The sequence below is a fragment of the Heliconius melpomene genome, chromosome 20 (assembly GCF_056956725.1).
Source record: "Heliconius melpomene rosina isolate 202511_hmr_F chromosome 20, ASM5695672v1, whole genome shotgun sequence".
NCBI classification, from domain to species: domain Eukaryota; kingdom Metazoa; phylum Arthropoda; class Insecta; order Lepidoptera; family Nymphalidae; genus Heliconius; species Heliconius melpomene.
This window is the reverse complement of record NC_140408.1, coordinates 7,327,108-7,346,277: the sequence shown is the minus strand read 5'-3', so window position 1 is coordinate 7,346,277 and position 19,170 is coordinate 7,327,108. Positions and strand designations below refer to the sequence as shown.

General features: G+C 33.2%; 1 protein-coding gene across 6 annotated transcripts in view; it reads right to left on the bottom strand.

Annotated features, from left to right (window-relative positions):
* Window positions 1-19,170, bottom strand: part of Rbp6 (RNA-binding protein 6) — a 412,235-nt gene that overhangs the window by 74,983 nt on the left and 318,082 nt on the right. The gene's annotated exons all lie outside the window — the stretch shown is intronic.

Sequence of the window (19,170 nt, the reverse complement as noted above, 5' to 3'; positions counted from 1 at the left end):
GTCACTTATAGGACGTAAGTACACACGGAGACGGGAATTTCCAATATTCCACCCCTAAAGGGTTGTTTTTAGGGTTGATAGTTAGCATGAAACTTCGTTACTATAAGTGCTAGGAGTCTCAAATTTTCTATGGACGTCACTTATAGGACGTAAGTACACACGGAGATGGGAATTTCCAATATTCCACCCCTAAAGGGTTGTTTTTAGGGTTGATAGTTAGCATGAAACTTCGTTACTATAAGTGCTAGGAGTCTCAAATTTTCTATGGACGTCACTTATAGGACGTAAGTACACACGGAGACGGGAATTTCCAATATTCCACGCCTAAAGGGTTGTTTTTAGGTTTGATAGTTTGCATGAAACATCGTTACTATAAGTGCTAGAAGACTCAAATTTTCTATGGACATCACTTATAGGACGTAAGTACACACGGAGACGGGAGTTTCCAATATTCCACCCCTAAAGGGTTGTTTTTAGGACGTAGGTACTCCTGGAGACAGAAATTAATAATAACGTAGTTCACGCAGGCGGAGCCGCGGGCGGGCCGCTAGTAAAAATTAAAAATAGACACCTCAATTTCTTAGTTATTTTTAGTAACTAACAAGTTATAGAAAATTTACATATTATAAACGGCTACCTGACGATGTGAGAAAACAAATAGTTACAACAATATTTATAAAAACTATAGAAAAAACACCCTTCTATACAATGAAATATAAAAAATGTAAGCTAGAAATATTTTTTGAAATTACTCAAGTTTTCCAATCCAAACATAACATTTTATTATTGTATACAATATTTCATGAAATCAATAAAGTTTGGTTGTTTTTTTGTTTTTCGTTGATCATCCAAGAGTTATAATTTAAAACGTAACTTTATCGTAAAATTTACCAAGCTACTATAACTAATATGATTTAAGTTAGATATTTTCCAAAATTATGTACTGAACTAATGAAAATTATATGTTTTATATTACCATCAAATTTATATAAATAAATTCTAACCACCCACGCGCTATTTCAACCACTTAAACTTCTTTTCATATTGTAATATGGCTAAATTGTATAAAACCTTTACAAAAATTGTAGCCTATGCATTGATCTAATGTATAAGCTGTATTACTGTCAAGTTTCATCTAAATCGGATCAGTAATTTTTGCGTGAAAAAGATGGATCTTCAACAGCTTAGAAATTAACATTTATAATATTAGTAGGATAAGAATTTTAATATATAAACTAATTTTATTTTATCTATTGGCAATTCTCTTATGTATCTGTAATCGTAAGCTATCTGTATCTCCCCATTCGTTCGAAGACAGATAGCGCAATAGACACGCAAGCGATTGATTAGATAGGCCCGCACTGCCCAGGCGGGTTAATAAAGCCTTCTGTGGCCATCTGATTAGCTAGTGCCTATTCTCCTTTTCATCGAATTCAATGAGTTTTCTATAATATTATTAAGTTCTTTAAGTTTTCGATAATTTTCTACTCACTTTTACGCTATTTTAAGTAGTAAACAATCTTATATACTTTTACAGTTAAAAGCTTTCCATGTAACTACAAAATAATGAGATAGAATTATTATAATTATTAAAAAAATAAAAGAAAAAATTAAATGTATTCTTAAGGAAAGTTTCAGTAACATTAAATACATATCTGACTTAATGAGAGTGCATTATATCGTCGAATATAAAACTGTAACTTCCATTAAATCGCAGCACACCCTTAATGTGAGTTTTAAAAACTCACACAAAAATCTCGCTGTCCAGATAACACCCAAATGACGCGGGTAAACCTTCCACAGTCGTACGTTTTGGAGATAAGGGACCATTTCATTAACAGCGCTGATCCGGGGTTAATTTATTCGAATACCTTTAAGATATTTACAAAACAACTAAGCGCCCGCAATGCTGCCAAGAACAATGTAAAAAAACGGCTTAACCAGCGTAATCCTTACAAAATGCCCTTTAAGTGGCTTGCAATTTAATGTTAAGTATCGCAATTTCAAGATGACGATGAGCCGTTCTCGAGAGGGTTTGGAAAAAATGATACACTCCGGCTTAGATGTAGGGGGCCGGGGGGACAGCAATCACGGTTTGTTAGAGAAGCAGGTGTTCCCAGAACACGATAATACTTAAGGTATTCTGTGGAATTCTGCAAAATCTTGTTACGATAACTTGAAACATAAGTCCAATTTGTGTCAGTTTTCTAAATACGACAGGTATATGTAAGTATATAGGTACAAATGTTAAATATTTTATATAATAGATAGATATAAGTTATAATAATATCTGCAAAATAATAACATATATGTAGATAAATAATAATCTATAATAATATAATAATACGTGAGTTAGAAACTTATCAGAACGTGTGAAAACATTAAGGGGATGAGCACATAATCCTTGTGTTTAATTTATGTACATTTATCTCGCCTAGTTCAAATAACTAAAAATTTTTGGAATATGCTTATATGAAAATACAGACATGTTGTAACAAGTGTACTAGTATCTAGAATCGTATTAGAATACAATAAATTTTGCCTGTTCTTGTGCGTACAAGCATTTGCTTTTAGGCGGTCTGCTCAAGTATCTGGTACAAAATTGGATACAATAATCGTATGTATTGAATTCGTTGTAATAGCCTCTACTGAATTAATTAGTGGGTATGGCACGAAGTGGACAGGGGCCAGGTGCGGGCTGGGCTTTACAGCGCTATTACGGAGCGGAATACACGAGGTTGAACCGCTTGAGCGATCGCCCACAATTCAAGTTAACATGCAAATAGCGTTCATATAAGACAATCAGTTTGTATACTTTACAACCAAAGAAATTTCTATATTAATTGTTCTTGTTAAATTATAACATATAATAGTAAACAGATTAGTTGAGATATAATTACCGGTATCCATGTTTAATTAATTCAGTTTTCAATCAAATCGAGCGTATCGAATCGATTCTAGAAATTCAATTTACAAATCAGCTTATATGATCTAGTTATCACTCGTCTAATCTAAGCAGTCTGATAAACGCAAAGATTCGATGATCATTCTCCATGAAAAATACAGAGAGAGATTCATCGATAGAACGCGCGACTCACGGAGTGAAAAATGTACATTTAGATGGCGTTAATTCGTTTAATTTCCGGTGAGAGGCGGGCGTGGGGCGAGGGGGGCGTCCGCTCAGATTAATTCAGCGTCGAGGCTGTTACAGATAAGGACACTGAAATAAATTGAAAATGTTCAGAGATTGATTTGAATACTCCCGAGAATATATGGCAGGAGTCAGCGTCGACGGAGTAACCGCACTCTATTATCACTGTGCTCTATTAATCAAGCGGAATATTCGGAATTACAAAAAGCGATATTTAAACACATGATTCTAGGAAAGGTATATAAATAATGTATGTTTTATTGTCGGTATATATTTATTTTAAATTAACATATAGTACTGAAGTATATAAATACCAAAATAAAAAAATATATATATAAGTAGAAAACGGTCACGTCTGAGAAATTTTCAGCGGTCTCTTAATAGCAGAATCAGATGATTGTCTATTAAATGATCGATTAATGCAATCTGCGCGAGCAAGCTGAGATGGGACATCGTTGGGGGCGTTCGTGATTCGAATGCCAAATGAACTGTAGAGGCACCCTCGCCAAGACCTCTGGACCTCGTATTGCCGAGCGCTCGGCCCGTCATTTACATATTGCGATTTTGTATCGATAACAATTGAAAGATGGAAAATTTTGCTTGCGCCTGGCAGATACGATATTTATTTTATCGATAAATATATTTTAAATGTTTCACAACCATGTTGGCATTCGTTCTAGTTCTCGTTACTATCTGTGAAATTTATAATAGTCTAACTCTGGTTTTATTATTAACATTTCAGCTGAAAGTAAAACGTATTTCTTTCCTTCTTCTTGAAATAACTTTTAAAAATATATTGATTTAATATACTGATTATATATTGTATTTGTTTATTTGTAGGCTCATAAGAACAGTATTTGTAAACATCTTGTCAAGTTCTAAAGACAACACCGCCACTGCATTAGCACAGTTAACTAGTAGACTGATGACGAATGCGAATGCAGGGACCCAATCGCTCGAAATGTGTAACAAATTGATTGCCGTGTAGGAGCGCTCGACAAGTACTAAGCTCGACGTCCGATTGGTAATAGCGCATGCTAAACTTATTAGCCAAACGGAAAATGGTATTAGCAAACGTACTGCGCCCGTCCTCTCGTGAAACTCCATTCCTATGACAGCGCTGACAGTGTCGCACGTAAGTGATTGTTGCAACCAATCAAAAGCTTAATTGGGGAGCTCAAAGGGACTAAATCAAACTGAAAACTAGTTAGGTTTGAAAAACTAAAAAAGCACATTCAGAACTCGATCTGGCGAGTTGTTTTAATTTGAAAGGATAATACTTGTCGACATTCTGCGAAAAGGCCGGTACTGAAATGTTAAAACAATTTATCCTAGGTAAGCCTGGAGTGTCAGATGATAATAAGACTGACACTTGGAGCGCGCCGGCGGCGGCGGTTAATTCCGCTGCGGCAGTGGCGACCGATTGTGACATCAACTAAACCCGGTCGCTACCAGTAAACCCATCAGGTGCGAGCTGCCCAATCTAATATCAACCAGGCGCAGTCTACTCGCTTAATTCTATTTGTTTGACAAAGGTACGTTTTCATTCTATTTTACTACGATATTTATTTACTTACATTTTTTTTTATTTTTATATAAAGTCATAGAAGTTTAACTCTAAGCACAACAAACGTCAATTATTTCTATGTTATAAATATTTAGCTTGCATTAGCGGTACATTAGTCTCGTGTATAATACGTTTTTATTACAGATAGAGTAGAATAATTTGTTGGAACCATTAGCAAAGAAAACAAACTGTGCTATTCCATTAAAACTACGCGATCCATATCCCCAGAAGAAGGAAAGCAATTATTTGAATCCAGTCAACAAAGACATGGAAAAGCACAAAGAGACCATTTCATAAGTTAAAGAGTACTGACGACAGTTATCTGAGTCCAACTAGTGATGCAGTAAATCCTAAGAGTACACTTCACAACTATCCCTTCGTACGTCTTCCAAATCCAATCTCGTTTTACTACTGTATCTATAGAATCGAGATATTACATTTAAAGGAAAGGCATTGTACTGTATTGATTAATTCTTATTGTTTACTTGTTACTAATGTTAGTTAGTTTACTATATTTATTAGAAGGTTTACTATTATAGCAATTAAATATATCTCTGTGATAATAAGATATACTGTCTAAGAAGTTTATATTTTTTATAAGACCCTCCGTTCCCATTAACACTTCCGTTACCACTTTCCGACGAATTCTAAAGGTATTGCATGTAGACCGGTGAAACTCAACGCCGAAAATAACAAATATAGTCAGCCGTAAAACGGAATGGAACCCATAACTTCCAATATCCACCAAGATAATACTTAAACAGTAATAAACGACAGCTATTATATATAAAAAAATAAAAACCATACCAGTTATTAATTTCGAGTGCAAAGCGAATACGAATTGCGTAGTAGCGGCCGCCGTGCACAATTCCCTGTGAGGATTACGACCGAGAGAAAAGTAAGACGATTAATCCCACAAGGTACTAGTAGGGAAAATTTATTATAAAACGGTTTCGTCCGAGCCTTTAAAATGCACCGGTGTGTTCAGAATGTTATCGATGCGGTCGAAGCGGCAACTTATTTATGTTGTTCCCTCGTTTATTACGTTGTGGACTTTATTGAATTGAAATTGTTCACTTTATTAGACACTGAGCGGAGTTATTCCGCGTAATTTCAACGCGTTCTTTAGTACTGTGAAGTTTCATATTCATTTGTGAATTTTCAGTGTTGTATTTGTAGTATAATTATTGAATCAGCAATTAATATATAATTAAAGCATTTATATATGCTTGAGGCCAGTCGTGGCGTGTGGGGCGAGAAAAATGAAATATTTATTATTTCCATTTCTTCGCTATAGCACGGCGTTGAGTTCTACCACTGGTCCAATGCCAAGCCAATAGAAGCCAATAGAAGCTGAAAAAATATATAATAGCATTGTTGCGTCTAAAAGAAATGCTGGTGAAATTCACATTTATATAAAGTGCTTAAGATACCTAATCTACACACACGGGGTTCGTTCCGCTCAGATATTTCACACGATACGTCAAATAGTAATCGCACGTGAAACATTTTCAAGAATCGCGTGACGAAAAAAGCATTATTTTTGTAAAAGCAAAAGGTTAGTATAATCGATTCCTCGCTGTGCTCTATTTTGCTATGACTGTACGGAAAAGTAAATGTCAAGTGAAACAGCCTTATTAATAATCTAATTGCTGTGATATAATAAGAGGTTTCATTATTATTATTTTTTTATGCTTCATCCTGTATCCCACGTGTAACATGGTAGGCAGAGGGAGCTTAGTGTTAAAACACTTTACTCTCACTTTCCGCCAAATTCTAGACGCAATAACGCATTGGCATTGATGAAATGAAAGTATTAAATATTTCAATATTTTATTTCCTCGAGTGAAAATCGAACTCACAATCTGCCTCGTTTACAATGCACCTACACCCGCATGTGCACCTGCGCACCGACTGGTATTTTAGCTTATGATTTTAAGAAAATAAATATATTTTAAATAAATGGGAAGAATATTAATATTATTGATATCTTTGTAATTGCACATTTCTATCTATCTATATTAAAATACACTAAAATAAACCGACTCCAAAGCATAGTTCTAACATTCAAGACTAAATCCATATTTATGCAACGGTAATAGCGTTTCATTTTATCGTATATTTCGGTGTCAAATTAGTGACATTAAACCATAGGCATATCAGGCACACTGACATTTCTAAACACGGGGGGGACAAATAAATGGATGTGATATTTAGCGAACATTTAACCGACTTAGGCGGTGAATTTTGTAGGAATATTTAATTATCAAAAAAAATGTATTTTATAAGGTGTAAGGTGTATTATTTGCATTTTGAATGTGGTACTTAGAACGTGAAAACTGTAGTGTAGTCAGTGCTAGTCAAAAAGAGAACTAGAGTCAACATTGTTTTAATTATATAAAATTACCCAATACTAATAGGAATAGTAACTTAAAATTATAATATTTTGGCATTAATATTTATATTAACATGCGTGAATTTACCTTTTATATTGAATTAATATATAATTATTTATGTAAATATACTGAACTAGGGTTTAAATTATTTATTTTTAGCGTCACGTTGTGTTTCGCATATAGCAGGGTAGGCGGAGGATAGAGGAGAAGTAGTACACTCCTTTCCCCAATTTTTCGACGAATTCTGGAGGCATTGCATGTTTAATGGCGGAATTAAACATTGCGCTTTACCTCGAAACCAGAGCGAAGAAAATCGATAGAAAATATCAAACATTTAATTTTTTCAATTGGGAATCGAACTTAGAACTTGTGGCGTTTACAGTCACACTATATACCTCTTCGCCACGACTGGCCTATGTACGAATATAAGTATAAATAATTATTCCACGGATACTAGAAAAGTACACACTAAGAAGTGACATTTCAGTTGACGGTGTAAATAATTACTATGTCGAACACACCTGCCGGCGAAAGAAAATTAAGGGAAACGCAATTTGACTGAGTGATAAAGCACCTAGAGCGCTGGATCAGTTTAATGAGGAGTTACGAACGAAAAATTGCTCGTGATTAATTTATAATCTCATTTCCATTATTAGCGCCTGCCATTAATTACTTGGCAATTATCTTTTATAAATTTGATAATGCCTTCACGTTATATCGTCGTTTAAATTGTTTATATTTTGTTTTGTGTTAAAATGAAAAGATGCACACGTGTAATATTTGCGTAATGGAATTTAAATTTAAATTATTTTTTATATAACAACTAGCGGACGCGCGCAGCTTCGCTTGCGTATTTAAGGGTAAATTCTAATAACCCATGAAACATGTGTTCAATGAAATATTTTTAAGAGTCTAAATTTCAAATTTTATAACAATCGGTGGCGATTTTAACATTTTTCCATACAAACTTTCAACCCCTTATTTGCACCTTTAGGGGGTGAATTCTAGAAAACCATGAAACACATGATCAATTAAATATTTGTAAGAGTCTAAATATCAAATTTTATAAAAATCGGTGGCGATTTAAGAATTTTCCCACACAAACTTTCAACCCCTTATTTGCACCCTTAGGGGGGGAATTCTAGAAAACCATGAAACATGTGTTTAATTATATACATTTAAGAGTCTGAATTTCAAATTTTATAAAAATTGGTGACGATTAAAAAAAACCTATACAAACTTTCAAACCCTTATTTGCACCCTTAGGGGGTGAATTCTAGAAAACCATGAAACATGTGTTTAATTATATACATTTAAGAGTCTGAATTTCAAATTTTATAAAAATTGGTGACGATTAAAAAAAACCTATACAAACTTTCAAACCCTTATTTGCACCCTTAGCGGGAGAATTCTAGAAAACGATGAAACACGTGTTCAATTAAATACTTTTAAGAATCTAAATTTCAAATTTTATAAAAATCGGAGCCGATTTAAATTTTTTTCCATACTAACTTTGAACCCCTATTTCACCCCTTTAGGGTTAAAATTTTTTAAAATCCCTTCTTAGTGGATGTCCAGATTACAAAAGTAAACTTTTGTTCAAATTTCACGTTTCTACGCACAGCGGTTACGGCTGTGCGTGCGTCTTACCTCAGTCTGTGAGGACAAGTCCTTTTATATATATAGATTAATGTTAAAATCCATCGATTTACTCTTTTTTATTGGGTAACGTCTATGAAAAACATATATACATATAAAATATAATAATCAATTAGATAAACATTAAGCAAACGCATCAAGAACAACTATCTTTTTACCCAAATATAGCGGCGACAAAATAGCCGAGGTAACAACGTCAGCTCGGGTGTTTATTGACAAATTCATAAACATTGACTCTCACATAAAACGGCGGCGCTCCGTGATCCCGAACGAGAACGAGCAAACACGCCCCATATTTTCATGGGATTCAAATAAAAATAAAGTAGATGGCCGACAACGGTCTAATTTAATATAAAAGGTGTACACGTCGTCATGCGGATGACATACCTGTCCGCATTTTATTGCTTAGCGGGATGACTGAATACAAAAACTCCACCGTCGGCCAGCGTCTGTCGGCTGTTAAACAGTTTTGTTATTGCCGGACGAACATCGTTCCTCCTATTTGCATAATTGAACGGTCACTTGGAATCACCATTGTTATACTCCACCGTACCATTTGTCAGATTCGCTGTATCATTTATGCATGTGGCTCATAACGAGAGCCGAGCCGTTTTTCTGGGCTATTCATTATTTCACCCTTTGTAGTGTCTGTTATCTACTAAACACTAAAATCGAGCATAAATAATATAAAGCCTTATTACAAGATTAATTTTTGCATGCAATGGATTCCTTTTCTGTTTATTTCTAAACATCTAAAAACTATACGTACGTATACATCTTCTTTGTAACGTTCACAAAAGGAAAAAATCAGAAGAAAATAGCTCGTTTCTATCCCCTAAAACTTATTCACAACATCAATTTAACTGTGACTCAGTGTTTCGTAACTGACGTCTAAGTAGAAAAGTTTCTAGCAACGATCAAATGTTGTAATCGTCTTTGTTTGTAAAATAACTAGGTAAGTAGAAGCATCGACGATCAGATCGGCGAACAATAAAAGAGCCATAAAATCGTGTAGTAGTACACAAAAAGCAGGCGTTATCTCAAAGACGTAAATGTTTAATGGCAGACGCCACTCGAGGCTTGCACCTCACGAACTGATTTTAAACTGATGAGTTTAAACGTTACGGATATAGCTACTTGAGGTCGTGAACTGCAGAGCACTTAAAAGAAACGCCGTAAAACATTCAGGAAAACACATTGTATGATAAAATCTAATTACCCATGAAAATCACGGCGAACTAAGTCTTTATTTTGATGTCACGCTAAAGATTTTCAGTGTTAGTTCTAAACACAAAGAAATGGCGGACTAACCATAATTATCGATGTTTAAAAGGTCGAACTCGAATTTTATATGTAAAGAGTTTTTTTAATGTTCCATAGAGAAAGGTATTTTCTAAAATAAACATTGGAAGAAAGGCTGGTGTATGGTGAAACAATTTCATCTTTACCTCTACGGGAATACAATGATTGTGTGTTGTTATGCATCAAAACATCTGTTTCTTATTTAAAACCCCAAACCTCCCCAAATACGATCTCTTTGTGTTAATGTTTTCGTATTTTTTTTACTTAAGATAAAATTAATCGAGAGCCCTTTGCGGACATCAATACAACCCTGGGCTATTGTTAGGAATTATTACAATAATGTTTTTTAAGGCAAATGTTAATTTTTATTACCGAAACGCTCATTCTCTACGCACTTTGAAGTATTTGTTTTTTTTTTAAAAGGAAATGTTTTACAGCTATATTAACACTTTATTCTAATATCATGTATTTTCTGTTTCACGATTTCTTTTATTTCTTTTGAGGAAAATCAAAAACAAAAGTGGAATGCGAGAACGACTTTTCCAGAAATGTGTACGCCAAAGAAACGCAATTAAGACGACTACGAGTAGTTAATAGGCGCAAATAATGGAGTTGGTGATTGATCGGTAATAGCTTAGTAGCAGTTAGCTTGTGATTGACGTTTTTAATTTTCCTTTAGGTTTAGAGTAGCATCTAGGCGCCTGGCTGTCACTGGTAGACAGGAAACGGTCAGATCCTCGGGGCTTTCACAGCTCTGATAGTTCGGTGGTTTAGTTCTACTCAAACTTTGTTCAAAAACAGCGCACTCGATACTTACTGTAACTTTGATTGTGCATTTCGATAATGTTTGTTATTGAGATTTAGAATTTATTTAGAAATAACATATTATATATATTTTTAGGTGGTTTTGATGGATATTATACAATGACAAAATATAAAATGTTATTTAATTTTCCCTAAAATATCTACATTCATATAAACAAGTATATAAGTCAAGAGCATTTATAATTTCAATAATTGAATAAAACATGCCGTGAGAATCTAGAATGCAAATAATAACCATTGAAACCAACGCCTCAAACCTCCACTAATAACAATAACTACATCGTTTTACACATTAATTTACAAATTTACATAAACTTACGGCTACGGTTTGATCCTACTGTTAATAAACCCATTTAACACTGGCTGTACGATGTTTTTGCCCACGAATAATTTTGAATGTTTACCACGTATGTAAATTGAGTGAGGACCAAATCGGTCACGTATCTTCCAAATTACATTGATGGTACATCCTCTAAGTGCCTGTAACACTCGTCGCGACTGTTTCTCTTAAAGTAATTTTAGATTTTAAAGCATATCTTATCGTAGAATTTTAATGTATAAGTTTAATGATTTAAGGGCCATGTTTGAGTAATGGTTAAACGTTATTTTGATCGTTATTCGTTTGACGCAGCTCAATTATAACCTTTTATTCGATTTGATGCCCGCTTGTTCCCTAGGGCTGCTCGTTGCTCGCTTTGGCCAGGAAAGTTTAAATTAATTCTCGATTGATACATCACATCTCGCCAATGCTGTGATTTTTAAATACCCCCCGGGCTTATTTTACAGCATTCTACGTTATTTCAAATCTAAAATAATCTCAGAATTTAAAATATTCTTTATAAGTAATTTTAAATAATGTGTATTTCGCTGAAAGCCTACTATACAATTTACTGAATATAGATACTGAAAATAGTCAGAACATAGTTTCCATTTGTATGCAAGCCTCCGAATACCTTTTTAAATTGAATAAACTTGTTCAAATATTGAGTGGATAATGTTATAAAAAGCTTAATTGACCATTCCTTACTAAAGTTTTATGTACTGAATAAATTCAGGTGTATGAAATAAAGAGAGTTACATTTTTACCGTGAACCGTACACGCGACAGCGCCGCGGTGAAACTATGTGTTTTTTATGCAAATTTCATTTACTCGGTTGATATTCGCGAGCGACTGGGTAAATTCGCAACGAATCGCCTGTGACATTTAATTGACAAGTGAATAAAATGTGTAAATGTACCGATATTCACGCCCAAATATTTCTGTGTCCATGTTATTATACGATATTATTTAATACGTTTTACGATATAAATAATTATAGATTTTTTCATGTGACAAATTCACCCTATCAATGGCCACATTGGGCTAAAATGTTTAATTAAAATTGATTTATCGGAATGTAGTATCCAAATTGGTAGATTAATATACTGTGGTCGGCGGATCATTGTTTTTATTGGGGAATAAAGCTCACACGGATTCATTAACTGACCAGATTTGCTGTATAATGTTAATATTTGCTTTGGACGTGGATTTTTACTTGCTCTTTTGTGACCCGCTTCTAATTAAATTTCACTTATTTGTATTTGAGTATGGAATCCCTCGTGTCAAAAATATGCTGAATGAAATATAAACAATATTTTATATACGAATGCTACATTTCTATTAAAACACAACAAAAAAGTTAATAATACAATGTTTCTAAGTTAAATAAACACAAAGAATAGTTAATCACAGTTGAAAACAGACAATTTTACTTCTTGTATACAGTTATTGTACACAACTATTGAAACCTCGTACTGCTTTGTAGAAAAGAATATTGATTTGAAATTGCTTTCGCTGTTTGAAGTCTATTTTAGTGCTAAAACATGGAATATCTTGCGCAAGTTAGACGATCGCACCGAAGAAACTTTTGAGTAAGATTCGAGTAACGTCGTAAATCCTTTAAAAGTTTGCCGTTCTGTTTTTCCTTTAATGTCAAGTAAGCGCGGATGGTTCTATATTATGTGGCAGACGAATTTGTCTCCAGACGAGGTGCACTGCGTTAACCCCGTTACTCTTTAAACGAAACGAGACCGGCAGTCAAATAGTTGATAGTTAAAATTTTCACTACGTATTGGAGCCGACTAGATAAAAGCTATAGGATTTCACCCGGATTCTTCTGAGGCGTTACTTTTATATCTTTCTTATGTTTCAAGAGCGAAATACAACTGTAATTCCCAATACACGACAATATTATGTCGAGTCTTCAGAAGCTGACATTGTACGGATTTCTTAAGAGAGCCTCCGGCTAGGTTAGGGAAGGCGCGAGTCGAGTTTGTTACATAAAAATCCTGTTATCACGATCGAGCTCGACAGATTACTTTCTTGTTAAGAAAATAAAAACAAGAGCTCAATTTCATCAAATAACTTGAAATGTACTTTTTATTTAATAAAAAATAAGTTGTTTCTTTAAAGAAATCTTTGCGATATCGCGAATGGACGGAGCCACGTCAAGAAAATGACTAAACACGTTTGAATACAAAAGAAAACTACGAAAAAATATACAGTTGTCGCACAAAACAACTCTTGCAATTATTTTGCTTAAAAGAATAACACTCCAGAGTCATTATAGGGCTGTCATGAAAAGTACTGCAAAAAGAAACTATTACTCGCCGTTGTCGACCAAATTATACGAGAGCAAGTGGTGCGCGGAACATTTAATTTTGTATTCCAAATTGTAAAAGTAATGATTCGATATATTCCTCTCAGGTCCGGAGCGATCTCAGTTGCGGCGGCAAACACGCAATTTGTCGTGAGCGTTAAATCGACCGCAAACAAAACGAGCGGCTCGCTCGCACCATACCACCACACCACCACACCACACCACCATACCATCATTCACCTGTGGTCGGCCATGGTAATGAGATGGACCTACTGTTCAACATATTAGACTGATTGCAATTGTACGGGGGCGCCGCAACACCCGCCCGGAATGTCGCCATTGGATGCCAATTTAAAAGGGGTTCGATTAATTCATAACCGCAATGACAGCGGCGTCCGCATTAAACCGTGCTAAATAATTCGGTTAAATAATACGTTTCGTGTTATTTTTGGTATTTATTCTAAAAGTATTATTTACTAGTAAATATTTAATGTTCTAAATTAAATATTTTAGTTTTGGTTTAGTTGTATTATTTGTGCGAACAGTATTTAATCATTTACCACATCATTTAAACTATATCAAATATAAATTCAGGTTTGTAATATTCAATTGTTTGATCTGTGAAGTCTCTATGGCGTAATTGTTGGCTACCTTTGTATTAATGTTGTTTTAAATAAATATTGTTGAAAACGCATATAATTAATAGATTACTTAATTTTCTCATCTTCTATACTATGTTTACACATTACTGTTAATTCTTCAATATATGTAGCTGTATTTTTATGTTTATTAATGTGAACGCAAAAGCAACCTTGCTTACACGTTTATTTTTCAGGCAAAACCACCGAATCGATTTTAATAAATTTCAGATGGAAGATTATGCAGTTTCCGCAGAAAATGCAATTAATGTTGATGAAAATATTACTCGATTTATTCCGGGCGTAATATTTATAAATAATTTTAATTTTCAATGAATCGAATGACCGAAACCAGGTTAAGTCACTAGTATATTGTAATGTACTAAGCTATATGACAATAATTATACATTTAGAATGATGATGTTGTTAATATAAGATATTAACATTAATCTATGATAACACGACGTTCCTTAACACGATTATATTAAAACAATTTGGAAAATGAAAATACCTACGCCGACTATATAAAACCGCTGTCGGCTGCAGCCACCGCAATATCGGCGGGGTTTCAATATAAAATTATTCATATTTCTTTTGTTTTATGTCAACTTTAAGAGAAGATAATTATTTGCCTTTATTGTTTCAAAGACATTATCTTGTGTTTTTGAAAGCAGTATAAACATGAATAAGGTTTTATAATATTTAATACGTCATATCTATAACGCCGGTTTCTTTTTTTACTTTGTAGAATGATATATAACTCCATTATCCACTATTCGTCCATCCAGAAAACATAATAAAATGATAAATAATATTTCTACTACTCTCTCTCTACTTAGACTTCAATGAAATAAAACTATTAAAACAAACACAAACTACAGTTAATTTGTACAAAAACATCCAATTAAGTTACACTCAAATAGCGAACGACATCAAAAATATGTGCGCAAAGATAATTAAGTCGGATTTATTGCGTGACTAAAATGACACTTTTATTGAGTAAGTGGAAATTATATAGGTTCATTTGCTAATTCTTTTGTTCCGGATAAATTAAACCTGTCAAAAAAGGTAAAGCTGGATAACGTTGCGACCCTCTCTCTAAATTTATACCGCAGTTGTGAACTTATTCAATTTTTCCAATAATCTATATGAAAAATCCAATAAGGATGACAATTTCTTTATCCTATATAATGACAATGGCTTCGACAGTAAATTATTGGTGCCATAAATAAGAATAATTGTCCCAAGTAGCCGGAGGGATTTTTGTAATTTTATTATAATAAAGTTAAGAACACCATTAGGGGAGTAATTCGAAAATGCCAAAAAGTTGTAACAAGAATAGCTTCAATATACTTTTTGGATCATGGCCAGTTAAGAAATTATTTTTAATTAGTAATAGAATTTTACAGGAAATTTAATAAAATTTTAAATTATAAAAGAATAAAGCTATATAAATTTTATACTACGTCATTAAGACGTAATAACATTACTTGATACACTTAATGTAGTGTAAAAAGGGTAGATATAGTTATAATATAATTAAAATAAAAAAAGTTTCTTAAAATTTAGACAAGTATTTTCGATATTAGCAATTATACTTCAAAATGTCGCTTAATTCATATTAAAACAGTTTAAAATTCAACTAATTACAGAACTGCGATGATATTTTCTAGTTTATATATGTAATGTGTATGATTAAAGTAGTAAGTGCCATTAAAAAGCTTTGAGTACGCTTGATAGCTCGCTCTAAATCAGTGGGCCTATTAAGAGGCTTTACGACTTCTGTTACTGCGGAAACTTAGACAAACAAATTTCTTATGTATTAACATAAAGCAACAATTTTGAGATTATAAGTAATAACATTAATGCACCGCTGTTCTATAGTGGTCATATCATTATATATGACTAGTATCAACTAATGGTAAGATTTGAAGGCTTTGGAAATCAGTTTCTTGCAATATATTTAGCAATCGATAATATTTTTTGTCTTTCAGGCAAAAACTACTGAACGGATTTCCATGAAGCTTATACATTACAGTAATAAATGTACAATTATTACTTATCAATGCTGAAAAAATTAAACCATTCATATATTTTTTTTCACATATTAATCTAACAGCCTAGAAGAAGCAATAGAACCCTCCTGGTCACGTAACCCGCGCACCCCTGACGAGCTCTCCCGCGCGGCGTTAAGCGTCGCACAAAGGGCTTTACTAAGTGAGCGAGAAATGGCCGGTGTGCGTGCTTTGTTACCACCAGCGGGAATAAACTCCGTTGATGCTGGAGTTTTGACGGCGTTGATGAAGGCCGCGTTGGCTGGTGATGAACAAGTTGTTGCTGTAAGTGTCTCATTACATATTATTTTTATCTTTTTTCAGAAATATAATTTAATGGATTGTTGATACACTCTCTCGTATACAATAATAATAAGATGAAGCGCATCGTAAGTACTAATAGTACCAAAACCTAATAAAACATTAAAAACTACTATAATCTAATAGATTAAACGTGAACAGCAAATGTTTACCAATTCCTTTAATTTCCGAAATCAATCGAAACGCCAGAGCACGTAAGTAACAGTACTAAAAGAAGTCGTTAAAGCACAAAGCCACCTATAGCATTGCCTCGATAATTACAACACCATGGACTTATTTGTTGGGCGAGTGCCTCGTTTATTGTTAGGAAACTTGACAATAAGTCTGCACTCAATATTCCCCGGTCTAAGAATGGATGACTTTTCAATTGTTGCCACTTTTTACCAGGTAAGAAGGTCGAATGGTTTTCCACTATGTCATTTCCCGCACTTACTATTTTAACTATCCTTTTTTCGAGCCAAGTCCGATAGGAAGTGATTTGGTGGAACATATTCTTAATGTGTGTTGAGGAAGCTCCTTAATGCTTTGTTGGCGCTCTATTTGATTAATTTTATAGAAAATTGTAAAAGGATTGTGAATTTATTCTTTGAAATACATATGTATATATCTAACAATATTCACATTAGTCATTAGTATTGATTTTAAATATTATTTGTAAATAAAACAGTAACAGTTTATAAATTAATTATTGTTATTTTATTCTCTCTGGTAACAATATTTTCAAAATTGGTCAGGGAGTTGGAAACTGAGTGTCCTAACACTAATATTAATTCCTCTGCCTTCTATACGCAAGAGACAGAGTAAAGCTTGTATTTTGGTTAGTATAAATATTGATAATATGATTTCTAATGTTTACAGTTTCAAGGTAAAACATTTAATGATTGCTTTGTATGAAGGATTTCATAAATTTTAACCTATTTATAAATGATATTATAATTTCCACTAACAGCAGCGCGGCTGGTCCCTGGAGTATTACTAATTTTTAATACAGCTATGAATACGAAGATCAGATAAGAATTAAATTAAAACTTCAGCTGTCTATATCAAAGTTCGTTAAAGTGCTAAGTTGGTTTAGAATGTTTTACATCTATGTCTATACTAATATTATTATGTGTTTTTTTGTGTCGGATAGTCTAATGTTTTAAGAAAGATTATATTATTTCACTCTTTGGCCAAACGGGGTGAAATAACATTAGAAATGTGGGAAAAACGGAGAGTGCGAGAGTTTCCGTTGTTTTCCATGCTAGAAATCACTATAGGTACACGGAAAACATATTAGAAAATAAATACTATGCGATTTGGGATGATAAACATTTAATTTTATATTTATAAATTCATAATTTAAAATATTTCAAATGGCTTGGGTTAAAAATATATAAAGTATATTTAAGTCACAACCTCTATGAAGCTCAGCTATTCCCGAAGGTAATAGCTAAAGATAAACATGCGGACAGTTTCGTATGGAGGGGAATAGAAACAGAGACGTGTTAAAATCCTGCTAGTATTTTCTATACCAATTCACTTCCTCCCAAGAGTCTTGAATATCTTACGAACGTGTAAATTGACTTATTGTAATAATGTTGTTTTTTGGCAATTTGTACTATGTATTCTAGTGAGGTGATCGCGACGCAGCGTGGTAGTTGTGGATTCAATCCCAAATTAGAGAATGATTATATTTAAATTATTTTAATCCTTTTCCTTTTTAAAATGTCTATAATCACCTAATACGTCATTATAAAATGTTTTAAAAAACAGTAAATAATATAATTAAATAAACGTAAATATGGCACATATATCAAAAAATAAGATTATAGATAGGCAAAGTAATAATATGAATAATAAATAATTAAAAAACATCGATGATATAAAGGCGGATCACAATATTTAATCGAGTATAAACTACAAGAGCTCTTTCCGTTATTAAATCAGTAATATTTTAATAAGTAATGATGATTCTGTTCAAAATTAACGGAACGCGGCACTGCGCCGTGCCATTAATTGGAGTTTGTCGTAAAACTTTAAAATGACAACTTTAGTAGGTATCTCAAATTATTTCCCGAATATTTTAGTATGATACATTGTAAATCTGTATTTAAAAAATACTTTATTAACAAAATTTTTCATCATTTTGTGTAAAAGTGAAGGATATTTAAAGTAGGCCAAATAACAAAAAACAGTTAAGTGCGAGTTGGACTCGCTCAACGAGTGTTCCGCATTACTTTCAGCTTGTGAACATATGCACTCATTTTATATGGCATGAATTAGAAATATAAGTATGTAATATATTTTTTTTAATTAAAAGTTTACTTTTATTTATTTATTTCACGATTATAATACGAATATTGCAACAGAAAATTACAATTTCACATCTAATTACTATTTACATTGGAAGCTTAATATATAATGCTTTGATAAATCTAATACTAGATGTAATCTAATATTTGGTGCTCTAAATAGTTCAGTTATCTGAATTTAAAGCAGCACTGATTACATATAGTCCCACGAGTTTAGGATTTAAGTTTATCTTATATGCATCACGCTATACGTTGCATACGTTGGAGCGTTTGTCGGTTTAGCTGGTTAGAACTGATTATTCAATTTGTGAATATATAATAGTA